Below are 16,956 nucleotides of genomic sequence, written 5' to 3' on the forward strand. Positions count from 1 at the left end.
TTCAGTTAAAAAATCCCAATACGGATTTCATTCGTAATGTTCCACTCGTTCTTAAAAACAGAAAGGTCGCTCAAAAATAACTTTTTGTTTAAAGGTGGCTTTCCCCCCTTTATTTATTTAACACCCCTCCCTACCTGCCCCCCCTGCTCCCCGCCGCGCTGCATCAGGTGTCACGGCCTGTCTGTCAGGCTCTTCTCTCAAAGGGATAGGCCGGGGATTTCCAGGACACAGAGAGGAAGTGCCGCTCTCCGCCTGTGCGTGTGTAAGAGTGTGTGTGAATTACAGCATTGCAATTCAGAAGGGACTTTCCAGTTAGAAAAAAAAAACGCAGAGCGTGCTTGGCGAAAGCCTGACTAGAGTTCATTCTGGGTGGGGGAGGGACTTTCTGCAGCCCAAGCAACTCGCTTCTCTTCCCGGCTCAATGGCACCGTGGACCCTGACAAGCTTTAGCTATCAGTCCTGGATAAGGCTGGAAATACATGCCTTTTTATTTAACTTCGCTCACAAGTCGCTGCTTGCACGAGCCCCGGCGGTTTGAAAACGGCTCTGGAAAAACCCTGCACCCACCGGGCCAGGCTGCCTGCTCTCCCCGCTCTGTAAGTACTTACTGCTCCGAGGCGAGTCTGCCTCCCTGCATCCCTCTTGGGGGGGGGGTCCTACAAATGCTGCCTGTTAATTTCAAATTTACGACTGAAATCGCCTAATTTCTTGGTCGCTTCAACGTTCTGGTGGGCGGGTCGAGTTTTTAAAGGGACAGCGTCTTTTTTTAGTCTGTACATCATTGAGTGGAGCTATTGATTTCCCACAACCGATAAACGTACATTTTTTTAACCAGTATACATCCCCACCTGTCCCTCTTTCGGTTTGCAAACCTCGCTTTTCAAAGTGCTTTGTCTGCATTTACCCTCCTCCGTACATTCAAACGTGCCATAGTGCATCTCCTGAGAAATTAGACGTGCATTTCGCTTTCTAATAATTTGAAGGACCTTTTGAACCACTGAAATTCTACTGAACATTGCTTTAATCTAGTTTAAAAGGCCCGCGCTCCCTCTTTTCCATCGGCAATTATCACATCTATGGAGATATCCCTTTCTTCTTCATCATCTGGCCCCCTCTGTGTTTTGATTATGTACTTTTTCATCTCTATACCACACGGGTTCTGAAGTGTCCTCGCCATCATTCCTTATAAAATGAATGACAGAAGGTGCCTACTTTCCTCTCGCATGGGTGCAAACTGCATTGTTAAATGTCTGCACTGAGTCATTCTTCCAAACCTGTTGCAGATGAAACACACACTGACTCATAATTATACATCTGCAGTAGCCTGCAAGACTCTTTGCATGTTAAACTTAATTCTATTTTAGATCCCATTTATAAGCAACACGTACTCCAGTTAGTTAACATTCCGCAGGAAACCGTGCCTCTGAAATACACGTGTACGACGGGAATGCTAGTGAAATGCATTCTACAAAGTGGATATTTGACACAATATACAACTCTTTCACAAAACCAGCCACTTTCTAAATTAGTGTGTGATTTACTTAAATGCAGAATACGGTCTGCTTTGCTCTGCCACTACATTCCATACAGCCCAAATTGTCTATTCCTTGGATGTTATTATTAAGGACATTTGTAAGGTGCTTAATATAACTAAATTGTCTCCTAATGCTAGTCTTAGGAGGAGTTGTGTGAAGTAATTCAGAATAGCATTGGTTTTAGTTTGCTTTTAATTATGTAGATGTACAATGCCATAGATCAAATCGGAAATAAATCCACTAGTAGGTACATAGGTGTTTGACCTCCTGCCGTGTTAAGCTTAATTCCTCCCTACAGAGATATTTTTCATTTTAGGAATGAACATCTTAATAAGGGTATGTGGCTTGATTTTATTTATCGGGTACCTTGATGCTGCACCTTTAGCATTCCTTTCTTCAGCCTCATGACATCAAGTTCTGGACATTTTTGCTCAGCTTGTCTGGCCATGGTGAATTCAGTAAAAAATGCTAATCTTTTAACTGGTCCACCCAGTGTAAAGAAAAAAAGGAGCTCTCTTTACCCAGCTTTGCACCTCTGAACATCAGCAATAGGCATTTAAGAATGTTGGTTTGTTTCATGATGTTTTCTGTAGTTTTGGCATCTAGTGCAGCATCATTCACTGAATGCCTCCTATAAGATGGGGAATTGTATGTGAAGTAACTTTATTAATCAATCGTTCTATCATGAAAAGTTTGAGTCTGCCTTTGAATAACAAGCAGATATAGTGGTCTAACGTAAATGAGGGCACCATCGCAAAACATTTATTTGGGATCCCACTAAATGTATAACTTAAAGGTCTTGGGCTTGGAAGCCTTACTCAGTGGGACCCACATTGCCCCGCAAACATGTCTTGAAAGCCGTACATACATAGATACTGTTGCAGCGGCTAACTTTTAGATATGTTCAGAATCTTCCAAATGGACGCAGTTGAGAAGTTAAACTCCACTTTTGAGGGATAATCCATTTTAAGAAGTGCAGCTCTTTTTGGATACGCTCAGGAGCCATCCTTGTTATCCGAAGTGACCGATAACTGTATGACATCTTGAAATGCCAACCTTTTCTTGCCATTGTATTCAAACCAGCCGCAAATATGTTTCAAAGACTTTATTACAAAGGCCTTGATGATATGAGAGTGATTGCCTGAAGTGTAAGTTTCTACATTTTTGCATTATATTTATTTTTTTGAATGTTGCATTTGAATAAACACTAATGTGCATGCACTAGAAATCCGATGCAGATGGTTTAGAAGAAAAGGGGTTGAAACAGCACCAGTAGCTTAAAGAGTTTTGCTTAAAGGTGACTAGCTAAATTTGTGGTCTCTCCTAGCTTGAAAAATCCACAGGCTACGAATATATTTGATTGAAAAATTTGGATATCACATCTGAAAGGAGAAAACAGCTTGACTTTTCATACTTGTAGATTGATTGTTTCTTTTAAAAGCGCATTTTAAGAATCAGGAAAATTATTTCCAATTATTATATGTAATTAGAAAACGATCTAGGTTAATGCTGTGTCAAACGTTCCCCTTTGTGATTGAAGTCATGTTATAGTGTGCATTTGTCTTAGTACTTTAACACTACAATTATGACATATACAGTACGTATTATAAAGTGTGTGAACATTTTAATGAATAGTTTTCCACTGTATATTTGTAATAATTTTAAATAATTGGAAACAATAAATCTTTTGACTTGACTTGACTTGACATATACAGTACATTGGTATAAAGGTTTCCTGGCCATTGCTGTGATCTTTAGAGGATGCACCATATTTTTTGGACATAAACAGTATTTTTCTCCTACTCACTTACACCTTTAGCAGCTTTAAAAATGTGTGAATATTATTAATAAATGTGGGGTTTTGCTGTCAAACCTCCAGTAATTTCCATAGATGTCATGAAGCAGAAAATAACACAACTGGTAGTCCACCTCGAGGCAGTTGTTTAAAAAAAACTCTACCCCACTTTTACAGTGCGTTCCATATGACCCTTGTTGTTTTATTCCATAATAGCTCATGTTTTCCTAGATGCTATCTCACCCCATAGTATCAGGGTCCTCTCTAGACATTTATAGTTTTTTTTTCTTTTTATTTGTTAAACTAGCCAACAACACTCACCATGATGGGATGTGTAGTCTCATATTGAAAATGGGGAAAAACATAACTTCAAAGAACTCTTGACGAATAAGCTCTCCCTAACTAAGGGTAATATCTAAATAAAGGGTCAAAGGCACACGTTTTTTGCATTCTACAACTCTCGCATTATAAGCATGGGTTTTAAATTTGCAGGGGATTCATGTTATAACTGCAACAATGATAAACGTCCAGTTTAGTTTCTAAATAGTTGATGCGACTTAAGACACAAAATTACGCCATTAGTTCCCCAAAAAGTAGTTTATTTCTTTCCAAGTGGGAAAATTAACAGCTCCATTTTGAAAACAGCAATGCTTACAAATCAGAAGTCTTGGGTGTTTACAAAGGGTTTTGTGGTATTTAGCAAAGCATAGGAAATTAAACATTCAATTAAGTCTGTTACATAGCATGCAACCAGCAAACTCACTTTGTCTGCAAAACTGCATTTCTAGCTAGCATCCACATTGTCTGGGGGATTAATAATAAGCTTTTTAATAGGTTTTAATAGTAACTTAAAAATTATACCGATTTTACTTTTCGTGAAGAGCAACAACCACAACATTTTCAGATGGCATGATGTCAGTATTTTGGAAACTCAAACCTGTAGAATTTATCAGGACGGGATCCCAACCCTTCAACAAAGGCTTATGATGGCTGTCACGCTGGTCGTGTGTCACTACTTCAATTTTCGTTTCTTCAACACGTTGTGCTTGACTAGGCCTACCATCAAGAGGATTTCTACTCTGGTGAGGCCTAAGCATGAGTAGCTTTCAAGCAATCTAATTTGGAGAAGTGTCATATATTTAAAATATAAGTATAAAGGAAAGGTTTACGAAATTCGGTAAAAATGCATTTAATACTTTTCTATCCTGTTCAGTCACAAGCTTGTCTGGATTAGACCCTACTAATACTAATGACTTGCTTGCACTCTTTCACTTGGCAGAAAACAGATCACACCATTTATGAAGTTTTCCACTAACATTTTAGTCATATGGGTAAATGAGAAGCTTCAAAATCTTCGGAGAGTTTGCAAGGTCAACTTGATGTATGCTTTCGACCTAATGAACAGTTTAGCCGAACCTTTATTCCAGTATCAAACTCTCTGGACGAAATGAAGGGTGAAGTGTAGTTTTTATGAATTTTAATAAGAGTCCAGCATAAGCAACAGTACAAGATGTATAATTGAACTTGATTTGTTTTGCCCAGAGGTCAGCATTGAAATGGTAGTTGGTGGATTTTTTAATCTTTCCATTTGTCTTAAATACAGAGACCCATATATCTATTTCCTAATTAAATCCTCCTGCAAAGTAGTTTTAATGGTCCAGGAAAGGCTTCCAATGAAGTTAGTAATTTGAAAAGTGATCATTGTTCTCTGTGGGTAATTTCACATTTAAGTCTTTGCTCTTCCAAGGTCTAGAAGCCGGCTTCCCAGTTGAGGTGCATAGAAAAGTAAAACATCTTGTAAATTATCAACAAGGGTGTCTGCCAATATATTTACATACGATTTTCCTGTTGTGTAACAGCTTGCAGAGAACTTAAACCCAGGTGTGAGGTTTTGTTAGTGTCTTTGTTTCCTTTATTATACATCCATTTCTCCAAGATTGGAGGAGATATGGAATTCTAAGTACGTTGCAATCTTTCAATCATTTTAACTCGATGTCTAATTCAATAACACTACACATTATGATTAGGGTTAAGAAACATCTTTTGAATCCGATTATGTGATGACCTCTGTATTTAAATATGATCTAAATGCTTCTGGAACCCCAGTTGTATCCAAGGCCAGACAGTTACCAGTGAATTAATCTCAGTGATTTCACAATACAGTCAACTGTGTTGAAATCACTGCAGTGCTGGCTGCTGCATTTGACAGTCGGTGTTTATATGATTTCCCACAAGTTCCCTCAGCCTTCTTGTTGCACCTTTTCTCAACAAGCAATCTAGCAGCACCAGCTTTCCCGTCCATGCACACGGAGAGCTTGTGAACATGTTTCTATGAATTCCCTAGGTTACTTTCCCCATTTGTCTTCAACCCTTTGAATGCCACTGACACTACTGCAATTATAATTATCATCGAACATACCCAAGCACCATCCAAAAATGTGTGTTTGCTTTAAGAAGACTACATGGAATTGCTGCTCCTCTGCCTGCAGTACAAAACATCACCCCACATTTCTTTGAAGCAAGAATGAGATCTGTTCCTGTCATTGCAGGTATGCAAAACATACCGAGTGCCGAGAAATGAAAGCTGGGCAGGCACCCATCCACTAGCATTAGAAAAGGGGAGTGTTTAGTCAGCACATGTTTTGTTTTCGACAGTCAAAAAAGTTGAGATTCCACTGAAGCACCTGCCAATTCTTAAATAACATTAATTCATTCATCTTTACTCGGTCATAAAAGGGCATTTTATAACCAACAAAATACAAGTTAAATTCAATATAAATATCCCTTAAAATAATACATGATAGTTAAAAGTCAATAATACATCTTACTAAAATACAATACTATGTGCATCTCATGTTATGATAAAACAAATTAATTAAGTACTTGGTAAGAAAGGAGCAACCCCCTCTGATTATTTACACACAATTGATTATAAATCATTGGGATCCTAGCGTCCGTATCTTCATATCAATTTATATATTACAGGGCATCCAGCAAGTGACTATGATCACTATTTGTCATCCCAAAATATATTTTTTATATGAACCTTTTCCTTACACACCAGATGGCAAACGGGTATCTTGATTTAGCAAAAGCTCTGGGCTGGTGGCTGTCATATTTAAAGATTCTAATGGTAATTTGGCAACTGGAAGTTCCTACAAATCTGCACTATCCATTTAGACCTATATTTTTTATAGACTGGGTAGATAAAGAGGGCATGTGCCTCAGTTTCTTCTGATGCACCACAGGATTACAGTGATGAATTTGATGTAAAGCGCTCTGATACAGTCGGGTCTAGCCAACACTATATAAAACTTTTTAAATAAATACATGGGCACTTCTTAATTGGGTCCCCTCTCCAGTTGTTGGTAAAAGAATGCAAGGGGAGGGATCCATGCCTAAACTGTATATAGAGTTTTCTAGCCAATGCTGGCTGAATCTAATCAAGAATGACCTCAGGATTATAGACATCTTTAACCTGGGTGAATCTTTATGTCAGAGTGCTATGGTTGCATCCGTCAGCATAGAGGAGAATTTGTACCCCTTGTACCGATTCACAAGTTCCCTCCTCGATATTAAAAAACATGCTGCTGCAGGGTCAGACCATAAGTCCCCAAGACTAATTCTGGTCAGTGTATCCCCAATATAAGAAAATCATGGCAGTCTCTAAGCCCTGAGTAGTTCTAAAATCCCTTCCAAAGGAAGTCTATATGATGTCAGCTCTGGCGTAACCCATATTCTTCTCCAGAAAAGGAGAGGTCTTAGGCCACATCCTTCTAAAATGAGCCTGATTCCTACATCAAGAAGAAGCGGGACAATCAGTGTGCTAGGGGGTAACACTCACTAGCTGTCTGATTAATTTTTTATCCGCCAGCACTATATCTTTCACAGATTTGTGCCCCCATAGTTCTGCTGCGTAGCAAATAGCCCCTAAGGCTTGGGTTTTATATATCTTGATCGTTGGACTTATAGGCTTAAAAAACGACCCACTGTGCACCCTACCAAAACCACCAGCAATCTGTACAAGTTTCAGTCTTTGTTTGCCAACATGGAAAGTCCAATCCATATGTTCATTAAAAGTTAGCCCAATGTAAACAAAGGTGGTAACCCTCTCAAGAGGGGTTCCATTCAGAGAGGGATTTGGCTGTGTAGAATACGAAGGTTTGAGCACCATACATTTTCACCGACATTTATTTCTAGCCCCCTCTTCTTACAAAATGAGCTGAACCTATCTAAAATACTTTGCATACCCATTGGAGATTTAGATAAAAGGAGGGTGTCGTTAGCAAACATCAGTGCTGGAGCATTGCTCAAACAGATCTTTTTTTTTATCTTGAGAGTATCGTTATTTCTAACTCCAATTAAGGAGTCCACCAAGCCATTTATATAGAGACAAAATAAGGTGGGGGCCAGCACACAACCCAGGGGGTGCTCCCCTGCTCACAGGGAATGGTTCTGAAAGCTCGTCCAGTATACCACAGTGAACTTGCACGAAGTTCTTCTCGTATAGTCTTCTAGTCAGAGTTAGAAGGGAATCCCCATGTCAATCAGTACAGACAAGAGTTTTCCTCTTGGAACTAAGTTGAAAGATGACTTTAAGTCTAAGAATGTTAAATAAAGGCTACCACACTCCAATAAAACTGATTTCCAGTATAGGAGCTGGAGCCTAAAAACCTGGTCAGTGGTAGAGGTTCGCCTCCTGAAGCCTACTTGCAGTGTGCTAAGTCTACTATTATCCTCCATCCATTCATGGAGTCGTTCCAAGATTAGCCTTGAGAAGACTTTCTGCATCACATCAACCAGGCCGATGGGTCTATAATTCTCTGGTAACAGAGGACATTCTTTTTATAAGCGGGAATTATTTCGGCTCCAACTCAGGATTGTGGAAATGGGCATTCCGAATCCCCATTATGGCGTTGAATATCGCCCACATGTATGGGGCTCAAACATCTGTTTCAGGGAGATATAGGTCCCCAGGTATTTTGTCAGTGCCAGGCGCCTTATGGGGTGCTATTTTTCTAATAGCACTATGGACTTCTGTGAGAGTTATCAAAGGAAAATCCTTCAAATAAAGCCCACTCAATCCACTATTGGGGTTTCCTGTGGTAGTGTTCACCCATTCCTCCTACCCCCCTGGACATCATAAAGGAACCGAAAATGCCCATTCCACATTTCGGCCGCTATATTAGGCTCAATATTGGGCCTACCATCCTTGTTCCCAAAGGTCACTATGTTCCAGAAGGCCCTTGAGTCTTTTTTGTGTCAGTGCCTGAAGGAGAGAGTCCTATTTGGCCTGATCCCATTCTTTCTTAGCCAAATAAATGATGTTGCCATGTGTAGCTCTCCCGTGTTGGATCCAAGCTCTATCTTTGACTTTTATTGCTAATATTAGGGCTGTTTTAGCATTCCTACATTGACTATTGTACCATGAGAGGATGGTTCATCTAATGCCCCTAGTATGCACTACAGCGAATAACAGGTCAGTCATTGTGTCCGTTAGCACTACATGTATCTCCTCCACTCTATCCATGAAACAACTTTTTCCCTCATGTTCAATAAAATTACTCATATCTGTCATTGAGTTAGCCAGTGCATCATACAGTGTGCTCAGTAGATCGGGAGACAGCTGCACGGTGGCCCAGTGGATACAGGGATGTGATGATGACAAAGACAGTCTATCATCGAGCGGGTCATAACACGTTGATCTATGACTCTCATCATATATTGCCAGATCTATAGACAAAAGATTATGATCACTGTCGAACTTATGCAAGACGACAAACTCTAAGACCGCTGGCCATAATCTAGTATCCACAAAAATATAGTCAATTAGAGACAAGGCCCCTGCCCGGTTAAATGTATGCAATTCTTGCCTATCTGATTTGTTATGTCCATTACATGCTCTTATGGAATGATTCATAGTAGGAGTATTGATTTGACTGGCCAGTGAGGACTACCTTTTGATAGGGGGAATAGTCAAAACTGAATGAACCACAGCCTTTCTTCTCACCTAGGGTATCATCTTGGCCATTGCCCAGGGGCTCAAATTGGTAGTTGAAGTCACCCCCAACAACGTTGAAGAAGTTCTTTGAGAGAGAGGACAAGAAAGTTAATAGATGCTCAACTGTAGGAGATTCTTGTCCTGTACTCGTGGGTCTCGAATAGACCTTAACCAGGGTTATGGCCACTTCAGGGGTTAAATTCAACACAACACACAGTATGTCTTCCGACCCAGTTTCAGCCGCCTTGGCCATACAGCCCAAATGGGTAGCAACCCCTGTGGTTAGCCTCCCAGCTGGTCTCCCACTCCCGCCTGTGGTAGCTACCTTTTAAATGCTGCAAATCCCATCCGCCGTGCTTCCTTCCTATTCCCGTTTCCCTGAAATAGCATAACCTTGTATTGGTCTATGTAAGACCCCAGACACTGCAGCCCAACTTACTTTTCAGGGCTGCAGCATTCCAGGAAGCCACTTTGATTGCTTTTGAGATATCTCTAGCATCAAGGATAGCCACACGTAAGTCCTCTTCCCCTTTAGGTTCCTGGGCCTGCCTCCCTGGTTCCATACATGTTACAATACACCCCGTTTCTCCTACTCCCTGTCCCCCCCTTCCTTATTAATGACTTCAGCCCTGGCCGATATACCTAGCCAAAAAGATTTTAAGGGTGGATGATGGGGATCTGGGTCTTCTTGACAGCTGTTTTTATCCCATTCCCTACCCACTAGTAAATCCAATTGCACTCCTCTTCTGCTCTTTTCTGCTCAGCACCATTACCAGAAGGTGGCCTGCAAGAGCATGTCGGATTCGATTTGAGAGTTGAAGATAGGGTGCTATTATAACCGTTCTTCCTTGTCCAGGCCGTCTGGCACCCTTTTGTCTCAGTGGACAATGTGAGTCAATCCACCCCCTCAAGTGCCTCAAATCTATTGGATACTGGGATAGCATAAGAATGGTGGCCATACATCTGGTGGGAGTAGCAACCCAGATCATGGGTAGAGTGTGGAGGGTACAGGGAGGGCTGTTGCTATTCACACAAGGATGGTTTGTAGAAATATCCAAGCAGAAGGGTCACTGTGGGCGAACTCTGATGCTGGCATGATAAATCACCTAATATAAGGTCATGGACCAATTTTGGGTTCCTAAAATTAATGACAATACAGACCCCAGGCTTGTCTTTGGGGCCCTTCCCAATCCAGCTAACTTTCCGCGTTAGGATTATGTCTTCTGCTCTGTCATGTGGATAGTGTCTATGTTTAGAGAGCCAGTACAAAGTTTTGTGTTTTAGATCCTCTTGGTATTCTCTCTGGTTAGCTTTTATCTCTGGAACCCCAGCAAGCATCATGACATATGGGCATGAGACTGGCGGTAGATTGATTATTGGGGGTTTCACAGCATCTGCCTTACGAGCCTCAGTCCGATTGACCCCCTCCCTCGCCCTTCCTTAATACACTGCCTACTGGTGGGTGATCCATTTGACACATACCCTTGTCCCCTTCAGAGCCCATTTGATAGAAACATTCTTATCCCTTTTGTTACTATTAGCTAGGGTGACCCATGTGAAGTTGTCGGACGCAGCATGGTCTGTTAGGCACTGCACATCCAGTCTACCATTTAACCCCACATACACCTTGATGTTGTTTTCCCCACACCAGTAGCTCAGTTTATCAAGGCGAACAGTGAGTGGTCTCAGTTCTTCTAGGATGATGGTTTTGATTTTCCTAAAATGTCCCTTATGAGACTGTCTACCCATATTGGTTGAGATACAGTTCCGCTATCATTATGTGCATTTGCTGGGATCGTGTCGCCCGAGGTACAATAAATATTGCTGCAATGTTCATTGGAGTTTTTGGTGGGCTTTGAAATTCGACTTTTTTTGCAGCCACAGTAGGTTTAGCAGTGGGTTTAGCAGGCTTTTCTTTGATTTGGGTGCGGTCAATAGTTAAGTCCCCTCTCTGGTCTTCTTGGCCTTCTTGGGCAACCTGCGCTGTTTGGCTTTCGCAGGCGAGCTGGTTTGGGCTGCGTAGTGGAACATGCAGAGCATGCTGTGGGCCTATCAGAGCACCATGTGGATCCGAGGACAGTGATAGCCACCTCTTGGTTAGTTCTATCTCCATAGCCACTATGCCTATGGCTCTCTGAAACATTCTATCAATAGTGGTGGGTTTTGGAGAGATCAGAGGTGACTGGGACCTCCCATGGCAGTTTCTTTCCCCCATGGTGTCAGTCACTAAGTTAGATGGTTAGCTAAAGAAGAGAGGAATACCCGACCCAAAGAATACAAACACTCTCCCTGCCAGGGACTTATTTCCGTGAAGACACAGTAAATGAGGATAAGTGATGAATACAAAGGTGAAAAGGGGATGGCCCAACCCGGCCTCGTTCAGCTGCGGACTGGCGCAGACTGGCCAGCTCGCTGCCCGGTCTTTGCCCGGATGCGTCCCATGCAGCGGGAGCCCCAGCAAGATTTTGTAGGCGCCTCCGGACACTAGGGAACAACGTTGTCAGCTTTCCTACTTCAGATAAGTCTGGGGCCTGTGGTGTGCCCCACCGTCAACAGGCTAGCGTCCCGCACAGTGGGAGCCCCAGCGAGATTTTGTAGGCGGCTCTGGGTGTAAGGGAACAGAATCAGCGGCTTTACTGCCGCAGAGAAGTCTGAGTCTTGTGATTCGGTCCCGCCATCACCGCCGTCAATAGGCTTGCGTTCTTGAATAATAAATGAATACACATTTATTGTTTAGTAGTCCAGTAAGGAGACGCTGTATTCCTATCTTTTCCTTCCAGATACTGAAAATGCAGGGCAATTAGAAGAACACTTGCTATTTGTATCCTGACAGTAGAAAAATACATGCGTAATCCTACACGGGGTATTCACAGTTGTTCTTGGGTCTTATACTGTTCTGGTCTCTCTAGTGTTCTAAAAAAACTTCAACAAAGACCTCAATTTGTTTTCAAGTACTCACCAGTATTACCATAGACTTAATAACTAACAGAGTTAAGGGCAGTGTGTGCCACTAATGCATATCTGACTGCCATTGACCTATTGCTTTATGAGCGTAGTTTACACCTACTTCTGCTTCAGAGTGGTCAGTTTTTTTCAGACAGGATAGGAAAGATGTAGGCTTGTTCAGTTGTTGGCCTCTAGCTGTTGTATGGATGTCAGAGTGGGTGAACTTGGATTATTGCTGCGATGCTATTGATTGATTTGTTATACCACAAATTAATAAATTCTGTTTACAAAAAAATGAGGAGCTACAGGAAAGACGTGACAAAACAGGGGTTGGTTAGACCGGGTAAGGTACACACAAAATTACAGGAAGTGTAAGCACGTCCCAAGGAACACCGCTCAATGACTGTATCGTTGATATGTGATCGCTTATAGCCATCATGTCTTACCTTTGAATAGCACATTGTACCTGCCAGATGTACCCCACTGGAATTCTTATAACTTGCCTGCTCAATATTGCTGTGAACGTATTTTCACACTTTGCGATGTTCTCCACTAGCAATTAGTGTCATGTTACTGTAAATATGGCTACTGTAATATGTGTGTGTGTGTGTGTGTGTGTGTATATATATATATATATATATATATTTAAAAATAAAGTTTAAGAAAAATATAACATGCACCTACTATGACCTCTCCTGTACCATACTCTCATCTCACATACCATTCATTCTATATTCCAAATATCAAACACACAAACAGTCCAGAAAGACCACGTGCACCATACACCAGTCAAGTTTGATTTCTTTTTTCCAATGCACATTACGGTAGATGTACATTTCTTTTATACCGCCTTCTTCAGGACAGTATTGATTTACACTGTATGCCTGTACCAAGAGGACACAGGAGGGAATCTAAAAACAAGGACATGCAAATACTGTATCATTCTTTTACATACATTTTTTTCTGTGGTACAACTGGACTAGTTCACAGTTTATTATTTCAAATTGGGAAGAATTGTTCCTCAAAACAACTAACCCTTACCCTTAAGTTAAAAGTGCTTTTCATACAAATCACAGTGTGATTTTCCCAAGGTGACGAGTAAAGCAGGGTCCTAGGACCTCTCTTTAAGGCAGATTAAAACAGAACTATGATGATCTAAAGTGGCAAACATTTAGAACAATTGCCTACTTCATTGAAATTTAGTAAAGGGTTGTTTCTTGTGGCATAAATACACTCAAATATTCTCACCCTTTGCATTTTGTCCTGCCTTGCCTCCTCGGAGGAGTCCCCTGGTGCATGGAATCATACCTCCAACATCTGTAACGCTTTTGGGGTATGATTCCAACCAGGGCCGGACTGGCCAGAGCGGGCACCGGGCAATCCCCCTGTGCGCCGCACGGGTGGTGGCCAGTTTTGGGCCCCTGGGGGCCGTTTTTGTCACAGGGACGTTTTTGCAGCATAGCTGCAAAATCCGCCCTGTGCCAAAATCGGCCGAAAACCAGCCCCGGCAAAGAGCTTGGTGGCACTTCTAACATCCCCCCCTGTGGGGAGGGGGGGAAGGGGCGGCCGAGCACTTTGCCAGGGCCAGTTGTGGTTCCCAGTCCAGCCCTGATTCCAACATGTTTGATACCGAACATGCCCAGGTTCGGCACAACCAATGTATAGTTAGCCATCGCGAATGACGCATGGCCACTTTATGTATCAAAATGGCTGACCGCACTTACAAAGCCCGGAGAAACGACATCCGGTTTGTAGGGGGTGTCCTGCTCGTGCTGGGCACCCTCATACATCTAACCTAGCGCCCTGCCTTCAGGATTGAAAGGCCTAACTTTGGGGTGACTTATAGGATTTAAGTGCAGTGACCTCAGATATAAGAAAACCTATATCTGTTGTAAGTGGTGCTAGCACCAACTTGCACAAGCTGCAATGGCAGGCCTGTAGTCACAGTTTGTGGGAAGGCAGTTACATTATGGAGAGTCAAACACTGGCTTTATGAATTAAAAAAAAAGTTTTACATTAAGGATAGAGCCTGTATTTTTAACTATCCAATTGTGATGTTATTTTATTAGAAGGCAAGAGCAATAGGGTTAGAAGTACACTGTCCAAATTCCTAATACATCCACAAATATCTTCTGCTTTTGTTAGTCATATTGACAACTAAGATTTAAAGAGATTCCTTATGTGTTTCCTCATAATATTCTAAATAAGAGGGTTTACTCCAGGGGATACTGCTAATTTCTTTAGGGCTGGTACTCCACAAATCTCCCTGAAATCGCACACTTAAGGCAAAACATTTACCCAAACAGCAAAAGGTTTGAAAAAGTCATACTTTAGGCTACAGAAAGACACTGTAATGCCATACTAATGGCGGGTTGTGCGTTATACAACTGCTAATTAACAGTATCATTAACAACAATAATGGACTTTTGCCCCAATCATAGTTGCTCAGTACTGTATTATACATGACTTCGCAGTTAAACATACTTAAACCATTGTTTTTGTTCATCCGTTTTTTCAGGAGCAACGTTTCTCAAAGTTTCTTTTAGTGAATTGATTATCCCCCCTTCTGTTTCCACTACAATAAGTTGCCAAGTCAGGGGTGTACGTTCACAACATTGAGAATGACTGGAGATCCCAGGTTCTTATCTTTGTGTTTACTGCTGTGAGCAAAACGCCAAAAGGGGGCAACAGAGCCCCATCATGTGTTGAGTCTGTACGCCACTCGTACTCATCATCATTGTGAGTTGCTAACCCAAAATTACATATTTTCACAAGGCGGGAGATGCAAGCAGAAATCTCAAAAAGAGCAGTGATTACCCCATTTTTTAAGTTTTCCTGAAACCTGTTGAGGCCTTTGTTTTGCTCCATAGCTACTCAGTGTCTGTCGCTTATCAGGTTTGTTTGTATACCACTCATACCTACTAATAGAGATCTTGCCATGCAGACGTTTTGGTCAAGGGAAAATAGACTCCTTGGGGGACCAATATATCCTATTTGCAGGAAGAAAGCATTACACATAATGTTGTATCCATATCTAGTCATTTCAGTGCGATTTTATTTATTACGTTATCCTACTGTGCGTAACCCTTCTCGTTTGTTGAATCCACTAGTGCGTCTGTTGTAAAATCTGAACTATGTTGTTCTTTGGATTTATGAATGCAATATTTTTAACTTATTGATCAAAACATTTATCTCTGTGTTTTTCTTATCTATAGTTTGATGAACTGATTATTCAATATTTTAATTTCCTCACCCATCAATGAACCACCTCTAAATGAACAAGTGGAAAATATGAAAAACTAAGTAGGCAGCTGTTGTAGTGTAGTTCCTATTATCCCAATAGGCTCTGCGCATTGGAATAATACCTTCAATAGTATAGGCCTAGACCAGACGTTAACTAGGTCTACTACTGTCGATATTAGACTTAAAGTTTTGGGTTTGCCAGCTAGCTCAGAGTTCACTAGAAACTTTCTCGAATAGGCAAGGAGGAGTTGAACCTCCCTGGATAGACAAGAAGGGATTTAGTTTCTGACAACCATAGAACATGACAACTTTGCTCTCCCCTAATCAAGAGTGTATCTCGAGAGTCGTGTGAAAACAAAAGGCAATTTATTTTACTCAGTCAGTACGTGCATTCTTAGTCTCATCAGATTGTAGAGAAAAGGAAGAGACGGGCGTGTTCAATAAAAGATGTTATTTATTGATCAGTCTCTTTTCTCATACAAGAGAAATGGATCGATATTATTGCAATACTTATGGTTAAGTAAAGTGCATACATTAAAAGCAGAAGTATAAAATAATAATGTAAAAACATTGATATGGTTTCTAAGCCATATGAAGGTTTAAAATGAATAAGATATATTACATACACATATACATTTGACTAATCGTACTCAACTGGTGTTTCTAACTACGCCTACCCCGTGTACCTGACCTAAGTCTAATGCGTGGGCGGGAATAGAAAGTTACAGTTTAAGTTAAGTTTGTTTTGCCAAGTGACTGACTAAAGAATTCTCTGTGAGGGGTTATTCAGTTCTGTACCTGGAATCTAGGATGGATGAGGGATGGTATCTCTCGTCTCTGGTCTCGATATTCCAGGCTGCCTGCGAGGGCTACCCGGAAGCGCCAGAGCTGGATTTCTCGGCAGGAGAAAGCAGCGTCTCGTTCTCAGCGCGTCAGGAAAGGCGGGGCTGCGCCAGCGGGGTCTGCTCTGCTCTGGGCTTCGGCAAGTCTGGCTGCTCCGATCTCGTCACCACCGCGTGTGTTTGCATAGGGCAATATCGGTAATATTTATACCTTTAAGGTGCCGAGATTGACGTAAGGATGGACATAGATACGTCAATAAGGATGTCATACGACCAGGTCGTTAGCACATTCTTTTGCTGAAGTTCTCGGTGAAATCAAAACAATGGCCGCAGGGTTTTTCCCAGGCCTGTCATAGGTTTGATTTGTTTTGAGAACTCCGTATGCCTTATCAGGGGCTGGAGGAATATCGCTTGTCTAATTAGATGGCAAGCGTTATGACCTAATCAGATAACACGTTCCTGTGCCGTAGTGTGGCTTTATCAGATAACGGTTCCTGCATCATGGGGGTTTTCTGCCTCATGGGATGGCTGCTAGTTAACTTGTTAGTTTGTTAACCAGAATAGGGTCAGGAATAGGGGGATCGATACAGAACC

General features: G+C 41.6%; 1 protein-coding gene across 1 annotated transcript in view; it reads left to right on the top strand.

The window, feature by feature from the left end:
- Positions 1–310: 310 nt before the first annotated feature.
- The window catches only part of TRAF3 (TNF receptor associated factor 3), a 554,449-nt gene continuing 537,803 nt past the window's right edge, over positions 311–16,956 (top strand). The window contains exon 1 of the mRNA XM_078660220.1: positions 311–596. The gene's annotated coding sequence lies outside the window, so the exon portion shown is untranslated. The remainder of the gene's footprint in view (positions 597–16,956) is intronic.

Source organism: Lissotriton helveticus, chromosome 9 (assembly GCF_964261635.1).
Source record: "Lissotriton helveticus chromosome 9, aLisHel1.1, whole genome shotgun sequence".
NCBI classification, from domain to species: Eukaryota; Metazoa; Chordata; class Amphibia; order Caudata; family Salamandridae; genus Lissotriton; species Lissotriton helveticus.